General features: G+C 42.7%; 1 long non-coding RNA gene across 2 annotated transcripts; it reads right to left on the bottom strand.

Annotated features, from left to right (window-relative positions):
• Positions 1–3,594: 3,594 nt before the first annotated feature.
• LOC119011390 lies at positions 3,595–6,132 on the bottom strand. Of its 2 annotated transcripts, none has more exons than XR_005072181.1 (3): positions 6,033–6,132; positions 5,340–5,510; positions 3,595–5,263 (listed from the first exon to the last, which is right to left on the bottom strand). It is a non-coding gene; the product is annotated as an uncharacterized LOC119011390 (long non-coding RNA). The 2 variants fall into 2 exon arrangements; XR_005072182.1 differs by having other exon boundaries at positions 3,595–5,260.
• Positions 6,133–9,078: the final 2,946 nt, after the last annotated feature.

The raw sequence follows: 9,078 nt of genomic DNA, 5'->3' as shown, positions 1-9,078 counted from the left end.
CACACACACACACTTTTCTCAGACTGGAATTCATATCCTTCTGTGTTTTGCCTTGATACATAATGGAATGACACTGACATTTCCCCCCAGCTATTTCACACACACGCATCAACACAACAATGCAAACAAAGGCAGCGCATCCTTGAGGCCGAGCCGCTGTTACGCTCTCCGTTTACAAAAAGAAATATATAAATAAATTAAAAAAAAAACAAAATTTGAATGTGATTCTGGAGCTCTGTGAATCTCACAGTTCCTGTTTTTTTTTTTTTTTTTTTTTGTGCCCATTCTGCTGATCGAGTTGTCCTGAAGACAAATGCGGCGAGGCCGACTTCCTCGCCTGGTGTTTTATCGTAGGCAAATTCTTCAAAATGTTGAGAGCTGTTTATTAAAGTGACAATGATCAATAATGACTGATGTTGTAATTATAGGCCAATAGCGGCGCCGTTTGACGTTGAATTTTAAGTAGGCTGAGGAGGGGGAGAAAGAAGGAAAAAAAACGCCAAAAGCTCCTCCATCAACAGCACGTTCATCTCCAGCAGCATTTCTTTGTCTAATTAATCTTCATTTCCAGGACAGATCCGTCTCACTAATGCACTTTTATCATTGCTCACTGTTATACAGTAAAACACGTTCAATCAGAAGCCTCGCTGCTGCACCTGAAGCCAGCGCCGCATGTTTGTTCTGCTCCCGCTCGTGGAGAAAAAAAAAAAAAAAAAAGTGAATAATGCATGTTGTTCTGTTCTAATTTCTCAACAGTCGCTCCTCTTTTTCTCTCCTCGAGCTTCGTCGCTTTAATTGTCTTTTCCTGGTTTCTTGTGTGTCTGTCAGCGCATCTGCTGTTTTCAAGGACGGGTCTCACAAGCCTGATCTCAGCGGGACTCGTCCTGTTAAACACCGCAAATGTTAGATGTGGAGGAATCGCAATTGTTTTTTGACAAGTCTCTTGTAAACAGATTCAGAGGGAAAAAAAAAATACGGAGGAGACCAGGAATCACATACCCCTCTGCCAAGGCTGCGCAGAAGTCAATATTTTATCATTCTTATAAGATAAAAACCTCCAGAATGTTTCCATCTGCATCAGGATTCATGCCAAAACAGATGCAGTCACAATCAATAGTAAGTGCATTGAAATTTATGCAAAAAGTTACACACACACACACACACACACACACACACACACACACACACACACACACATACAAAACCAACATTCGCAAGACCCACATCTGGATCTACACCACACACACTTATTATTATTCTCTCCTCACAGTCCTCATCTGAACAGTTTTCATGTTGTTGAGTAAAACTGCACACAAACCAAACAAACTTCCAGAAACTACTTCGAGTAGACCGACCTTGCAGCACAACAGATTATAAAAACACCGACATATAATCACTTTGCAAACCCAGTGTGGTCGACCTGATCACCAGAGTAAATGTTGGTTGAGTAGATTTCTGCAGTTAAAACTGAGCTGCAACTTCAGGTTTGTTTCGGATGAATTTTCCGTTTCTCTCGTCACGACTCTGTGCTGATGCTCAGGTCAGGTTTAGGCACAGAAACCACCTGGTTAGGGTAAGAAACACGTCATGTTTTGGTTTAAAATGGCTGTTTTTGTCGCCACCAAATGTCCCTAAAAATATCCAGTGGTTCTGTTGGCCGTTTGGCAGCCATTGGCTTGAGATAACACCGCCACCTTTCCCTGGATCTTGCAGTGAAAAGTGGCTAGTAAGCACATAACGTGTTCGTGATATGCAGCGTTTAATACTCATGTCAACCATGGACGTGTCTGTTTTGCAGAAACGTTATCTGCTCACTTGGCGGATGAAGCCTTGGTCTAATATTCTCTCTTCCTTCAGTGTTGCTAAGAAAAATTGTCTCAGCTGCTGAACGCTCCACTATGTTCACCAGCTAGTCGCTGATTATATTTGTCTGCTGTTCAGTTTCACAAGAGATTTATTTTCTGGAATCAGCTGTGTGCTGCTGATGAGAACAGGGTCGATGAGCTGAAATGATTGACGCGAATTTGATGTCATTGTGTTGCAACTTGAATCCGATGGATCAGAATCTGGTTCTGAACCCTCATCCCTCGCCTGAGTTCAGTGATTTGTTCCTCCTCTCGGGTTGATTACATGTTTTGCAACGCGCCCTCCATGAAGCGTTTGTGGTAAAATCTCAAGATCCTGAGGGTAAACCGAAGTTGCACCGGGGGGAAGCTTCATTATTTATTGTGAAAAAATGTTGTGTCATCTCCCAACAGCACAACAGAGTTCTGCACAGTGTCAGTTAAAGCAGATGGGAGGAAGAACTCATCTTAATTGATTTCACATCATCAGATTCTCGAGCTACAGTAGAAAACAATCACTGTCCTCTCGTTGTCTCTCTGAAACGAGACTTCTCTCCACAGAAACAAAACTCCGCCGTGCTGAAGTTGATAACAACCTCTGGTTGAGTGCGAATGTTGCTCCCATTTTTTTGATTTCTTGTCACCTTAAACTGCTGACATCTGTTTGTTGTCTTGTTTGCCATCTGCGTCGGCTCAGACGAGAAGATACTGAAGTCTACAAAACACATTTCATATTTCTTCCTTATGAATCCCAGAAGGCTGATGTGACAGTGTTTTCCCCCCAGAGAGCGGCTCATATTTACCGTAAATTCCCCCCCTCCCTGAAAAAAAAAACAAAAAAACTCTGTATGACATTTTCAAAGCAAATAATCACCCCGGCAGTAATTAGTTCCTTCTCTTTGGACGATGGTATGATAAATATAGACATCGGTGGAATGTTATTTGGTTTTCAGAGGCACACAGCTGAGACAGCTGAGACTAAATAAGATCCTGAAAATGCCAGTAAAGAAAATGTCAGGTGCTTTTGATAACCAGACTAGAGTCTACAGCAAGTATCTCTGTCAGAATTTATGATTGACTGTGTATAAAGATGGTCGATTGATCTCAACTCTGGTGTGATCGGGGCCGAGGTATTGATTCCCCTCGCAGACACCAACCCCGACTCAATCGCCAGTCATGACATCGAACCCAATTTTTAGAGCAGCAATTAAAAACCAAACTTTACAAAATCAACACGTTTGTGCCTGCGGCCGGCCACCAGGGGGCGATCGGTATGTTTAGCGGTGGACACAAAGTACAGCCAGTGGGAATATAATTAGTTTTGCAGATATTTACAAATAATCTGAAGAATGGGGAGCTGGACGGAAGAGAAATCACCAGAGTTATTGCAAATTCAGTGGGAAAAGAAAAAGTTTACTGAAGTTTATTGCAGTCTATACAATATATATTTTGATAAAAATGTCAATCTCATGGCGGCATTAAAAGTCGAAGGATAGCCGAAGTCAGTCGGACTCGTCCTCTGAGGTTATCGATCGTCTCTGCTTTACTAAACTTACTCCAAACTTAATATTCTGGACAGTTATGGCCGCCCGGGAGCCGTGCTGCTAATACAGGAAAAGAAAAAAAAACCAGGAAGATCTACCTGAAAATGTCATTTGGGTTACCTGCAATGTCAATGAGAAAGTTAGTTTTGCAGTTAAAATGTATAAAAACAGAAATTACAGCTGCTTATTGAATCAGGCAGTCAGGGTCCATCTGTAGTTACGTTTTTATTCAATCGCTTCAGAGATTTACAACAAATTCTGAAATGTCTGCAAAATAAAATGTCCATCACTGCTTGTTTCAATCTGTTAGAGAAACATTTTGAGGCTGTGACCAGAGTATATAACTTAAATCTGAAGATTTCAGTGACAGTGTTACGGCTTCGTGAAGGCGCCCTGACAGGACACATGAAAAAAATAAAAAAAATGTCCCATCACGCCGCGATCTGAACTCAAACGTCATTTTTATATCTGATATTCTGGTCTTTCTTTGCCTGTGAGAGAAGACGCGGAGGCAGGAACCACCACGTCAAGGTGCATTTGAGAAATCTGTCTCAGCAGCATCTTCATTTCTTTAAATTCGACGTGGAAATTTTCCACTTCAACCCCCCCCAAAAAAAGTGGAGAAAAGTTTGTTATGTTTTGGCTCTTTTGACGTGCAAATTCATCCGAACACGGTTCTGTTTTTGGACTACCTGCTCCCAGTCATTTTGCTGTAAATGGGGAGGAACCTTTACTAAGAAAAAAAAAAATGCCCTCCATAAATCATTTTTTGGGGAAATGCATCATTGATCCAGCAGGACGGGCGCTCTGATGATCTTCAGCTGTTAGTGATCAATGCCAACAGCGACCTTTGACCCGCGGTGCTTCATCAAAACTCCTCCAGTACCGCCTCCCACCGATCGAAGCGACCGTCAGCGTATTGATCTCCTGTGATGCTCGCGCCGCAGCCTTGTTCCAGCCTTTATTGCTTTTTACATTTTTTTTTTCCCTTCTTTACAAGTTTTCATCTGTAGGAGAACTTTTCACATTAGCATTCCTGATCTTTGGCTGTCAGGGTTGTCGCAGTCGCTCCTCTGTCGGCAGCAACAGATGAACTCCGTGTTGTCACATTATAATGAAGCCACAGATTCTTTATAGGGCACCTTTGGTTTGTCTACTGTTGTTTGGCAGCTATGAAAATGTTCTCTCCCTAATTAGGCTCAGCAGCAAAAGACATTTTTTGCCCCATATCTTGCCAATTATCTCGCACTCAGAGCAAAACGGGCGCGTGTGCTCGTTTGCGTGTTCGCTTAAGAGAGCATTTGCAAAAGTTCCATCTGTCCTCTTGCTTTGCTGCAGAGTTCCATATCGCTCATTATAAATAAAAACATTGATTGAATGGAAATTGCATTTCAGTCATTACTTGACTGTATTAGGACCTTTTGGCTCCGTTAACTAATCAGCGAAATGCTCATTTGAATTGCAGATGATGCCGTCTCTCTCTCTCTGTCTCTGCTTTTGCAGTGACTGAGCAGATCCGAGGCTGAGGGAGGTCTCATTATATTTGACTTTATACGGACACACACACACACACACACACACACACACACACACACACACACACACACACACACACACAGGTGCCTCCATGCATACGTACACTCATAAAGCCTGATGTGCACAGTAAGTGTAATGAGTTGTGTGATATCTCTGCGTTTGAGTGTTATTGGTGCTCCCTCACAGACAGGATTCAAGTAAAAGTATCTCATTAAACGTACTGATGTATCAAAAGTCATTTTCTGAGCAATAGATGAACTCAGAGCTGGAAACAGACAGGTGTTACTGCAGGTATGGATGATGATGTCAGCAGCAGGGCCGCCGCCTGCAGCCTGGCTGCTGTCCAAAGCAAAAAAAACAACTGTAAGAATCTGAATTTGACAGAGAAACAAGTAGGCAGGTTTGTGTAACTGACCGATCTGGTAGAAATAACAGCGGTTTTGAACTGTCATGTCTGTCTGGGTGGTTTGAGGAAACACATAAACGAGGGAACTGATTCAGACACGGCCAGTCAGTCATTCTCCCTTCTTCATCGAGTGGATCGAACACCTCCTCTTCTGGTTTGCGCAATAGTTACGCTTTCTGTCTGCCATTTTTAAAAAAAATAAAAAAAATAAATTCAGCCAAGCGGAAAAGCAACTAGCACAGAAAAACTGAGATTGCTGCCGAATCTCCGGCCTTATAGGCAAACAAACAATCTATACAGAGATTGTGCTGTCAATATTTAATTCAGAATGATACATTAAAAAAGGCAAAAAATAAAATGAATAAAAATCTGTAGCCAGTTGAAGTATCAGTTGAACCAACTGTTGACCTTGGATACACTTGAAAAAAATAAATGTTAAGAGATTTTTACTCGAGTAAATGTTCTAAATCACATTCCGTCACTGCTTTTATGCACCTCTAAACTGACATTAAAACCTTTAAAAAAAAAAAAAAAAAATAGTTGAGAAAAATACTGTCATTGTATTAGAAGACATTGATGATGCAGCTTTTAAACATCTGCTCTTGTGTGAAAGGTTCACGGACGCTGCTTCACGTGTTGCACAGCGGCGACTGATTAACTTCATGGACAAAAACAAAAACAAAAAAAAAAGGGTCATTATACCTCCTCCTCATCCTCCGCCTGCAAAATACCCAGCACCAGCATCGTCGACGAACACGGCTCGGCTCGGCTTGTGGTTGCTATGGTAACAACATGCACTGACAGTGAACTCCGAACCCAGAATGCCTCGCAGCTGTCACTTTCCCCACGCAACCAATTTAGTATGAATTAAACACAAATTCACAGAGGAGCGTTTTTAATCTCTTTAACCCCAGCGGATCACTGCGAGGCTCTGATGGCACCTCGTTGTACAGTCTGATGCTTCAACTCTTACGGTTACGTTAGCGCTGCTGACTCGAGGTAAACATCACACAGCTGATGTTTGATGACTTCGTGTCACGAGGAGACTCTGCGTGCCTCCACTGAGTTTCGGCTGTGTTGTGTTTCGCCACAGTAGCCTGAAGCTGCAGGCTGCAGACAGACAGTCAACACGCAGAACGGTGGGAGTAATTCATGCTTTCAAAAACGTACAAACCAAAGCGCACTAACTAGTAATTTGCTCCCTCCATTTAATAATTTGTGTGCACAATTAACATAATGTTTCACTCGCTCTTCTGCAGCTTTATACTTTTCCGAAAGAATGAACCTCTACGCTCAAACACAATAATGTGGCTTCTATAAGTGATGTCATCTTATAAGAATAACTGTTAAATAGTTCTGTTTTAGTCTCTCGTGCAGTATGAGAAGACATTTTCTGGCGTCCCTGCCTTCTTCGACCAATCACGTCCAATCATGTGGTGATGTAGAAAGAAGAGAAGGGGACTGCTGATCTGCAAAATGGACAACGGCAGCTTACAGCAGCTTAAACATTGATTGAACAACATCAGACGCCTCTTCATGCTGCCCTTCACCTGTTGTGTGTAAATACTGCGTTTAATTCAAGCTGAGAGCAAAGAAATTGGACCCAAACGCAGGAGCGACAGGCAAGAAGACAGTTGCTGTGTTTCAGTTCAGGGTCTGCATCCTTAGAAGGACCCGGCCTTTGCGGTCTTCGTAGGCGAGTCCTTCAGAGAGACCTTGTTAACCTCGTCAGCCGTTGTTAAATGGGACGGTCTCACCTTTGGAGCATTTTCTGTTTGCGTCACCAGATGTTTTTACCCTTACGTCACGATTTCTGCTGTCTTTTTCGGGTGTGCAAAGAATCTTGGGAAATGTGAGGCCACGAAGGATCGTAGCGGTGCATCCTCCAAAAAGAGAGAAAAGAAGGCCTGATTTGGAGGAGCCTTCGGATTGGCGTAGTTATGTAACTGGCCTTCAAACGCTCCTTCGAGGGATGCAGACCCCGAATTGAGACACAGCAAAACACTGAACTAAAGATTGGAATTAAATACAAAACTAACGAGGGTGTGTGGTGCAGGTGGAGGAAACGAGAGAGCGGGGAAGGAGCTGGAATAACACAGTAGGAACACTGCTAATGAGACTGATGCAAGACAGGTGTGGAGGGGAAAAAATATATATAAAAATCAGGCAGGAAAAACAGGAAGGAAGCCGTGAAAAATGCAAAGACACCACAAATAAAAAAAAACCCCAAAAAACACAGCAAGAGGAGACAGAAACGACAGGAGCGTGACAATTAGACCCAAACACCACATTCAGATGAGCCTGACGATGGCCTGACAGCTCTCTCCGTGTTTATTCCAACTGCTCGGGGCAACAAAAAGTGTTATATGTGCACCGAACTGATGCAGCCAAACCTGGAAAACCTGGAATCTACGAGAAAAAAAACATCCAATTTTTAGCAACAAAAAAGTGCCGAGGGGGGGGGATGACAAATTTGGTAAATATGAATTGGATTTATTTCTACCTGACATGGATGTAGACGTCCCTTCGTGTTTAAGATTAGTCTGCAGCGATGACGATGATGATCTCTGTTCCAGCTAAACCGTCTTTGAAGGGAGCTGGATTATCACACGGCAGTGAGGCTTCAACAGACAATCTGGATCGTGCGTCTTAAAGTATGCACATATTTCTGGTCAAACTTTAATCACAACAACAACAACAACAACAACAACAACAACAACAACAACAACAACACATGACCCAGACACATGCACACACACACGGTCAACACGACAGGATTTGCCGGTGTTTGTCTTGTTAGGGAGGAGGAACGAGCAGCGATAAGGAGCTGTGATCCTCCTGTTTGTCTACGTCTCTATCACAGAAAACCTGACAGCAGTCATACTCCTCAAACAGACAGATGGCTTCCGGGAAAGTCAGGAAAAGTCTCCATCTTTCCCCTCGTACACCCCACCACCCACCGATCCATTTATATTCCAATCTTCCAGCGCTTTCTCTGCAGAGTGAATAGTCGGAGAAGGAAGTTACAGTTCTCATACATAAATTACAATATGTAGTAGTTGTTATGTTCTCCAGAGTGTTGTCTGAGCTGAGGTACAGTCAAGTTTAGGCAGCCGGGACAAATATTCATGTTTTCAGGCCAAATGTGACGGTGACATGGCGGGTTTATTACACGTTTTGACATGAAACCAGGTTAAATAGAGAGGAAAGTTATTCTTTCAGTAACTGCAAGAGGTCACTGGCAGGAAAACATCATTTCTATAAACACTTTCAGTTCTGTTGAGGATTATCTCCTTTTAGGAAACAAGGTGCTGATTGAGGAAGGACTCTTAACTTTGCTTAAGAAGAAGTGTTGCCATCCTGCGTCACACCGGCTCATGTGTCTATAGTCTCGTCTGGTGTTTAGAGGGTGTTATTAAATATTCTGTTCACCAGCACGGCTTCTTTCGTTTCACTGTCAACGATCGCAGATTGAAAAGTTTTCAACTTTTCTTTCTGGGACATTTTTTTTTCTGCCCCCCATTTGTTCTTTTAGATTAGAGCAAAACTCTGCGGTGAATTAATTTTCACATCTGCAGCCAAACGGAGACGTTCCACAACCTGTTGAATATTCTGCTGAAACCATCTGATTTTTGGAGGGTTTTGCAGATTGAAAACTCGACACTGTGTCGTTTCCCGTCTCTCACATTTTCTGGCGTCTGCATGTAAATGAAGTGAGTTGATTTCCTCTGTCAAAAATGCTTTTTCC

This window comes from Acanthopagrus latus, chromosome 21 (genome assembly GCF_904848185.1).
Source record: "Acanthopagrus latus isolate v.2019 chromosome 21, fAcaLat1.1, whole genome shotgun sequence".
In the NCBI taxonomy this organism is placed as follows: Eukaryota; Metazoa; Chordata; class Actinopteri; order Spariformes; family Sparidae; genus Acanthopagrus; species Acanthopagrus latus.
Note: the sequence above shows the minus strand (reverse complement) of the source record. Positions and strands in the feature narration are given on the sequence as shown.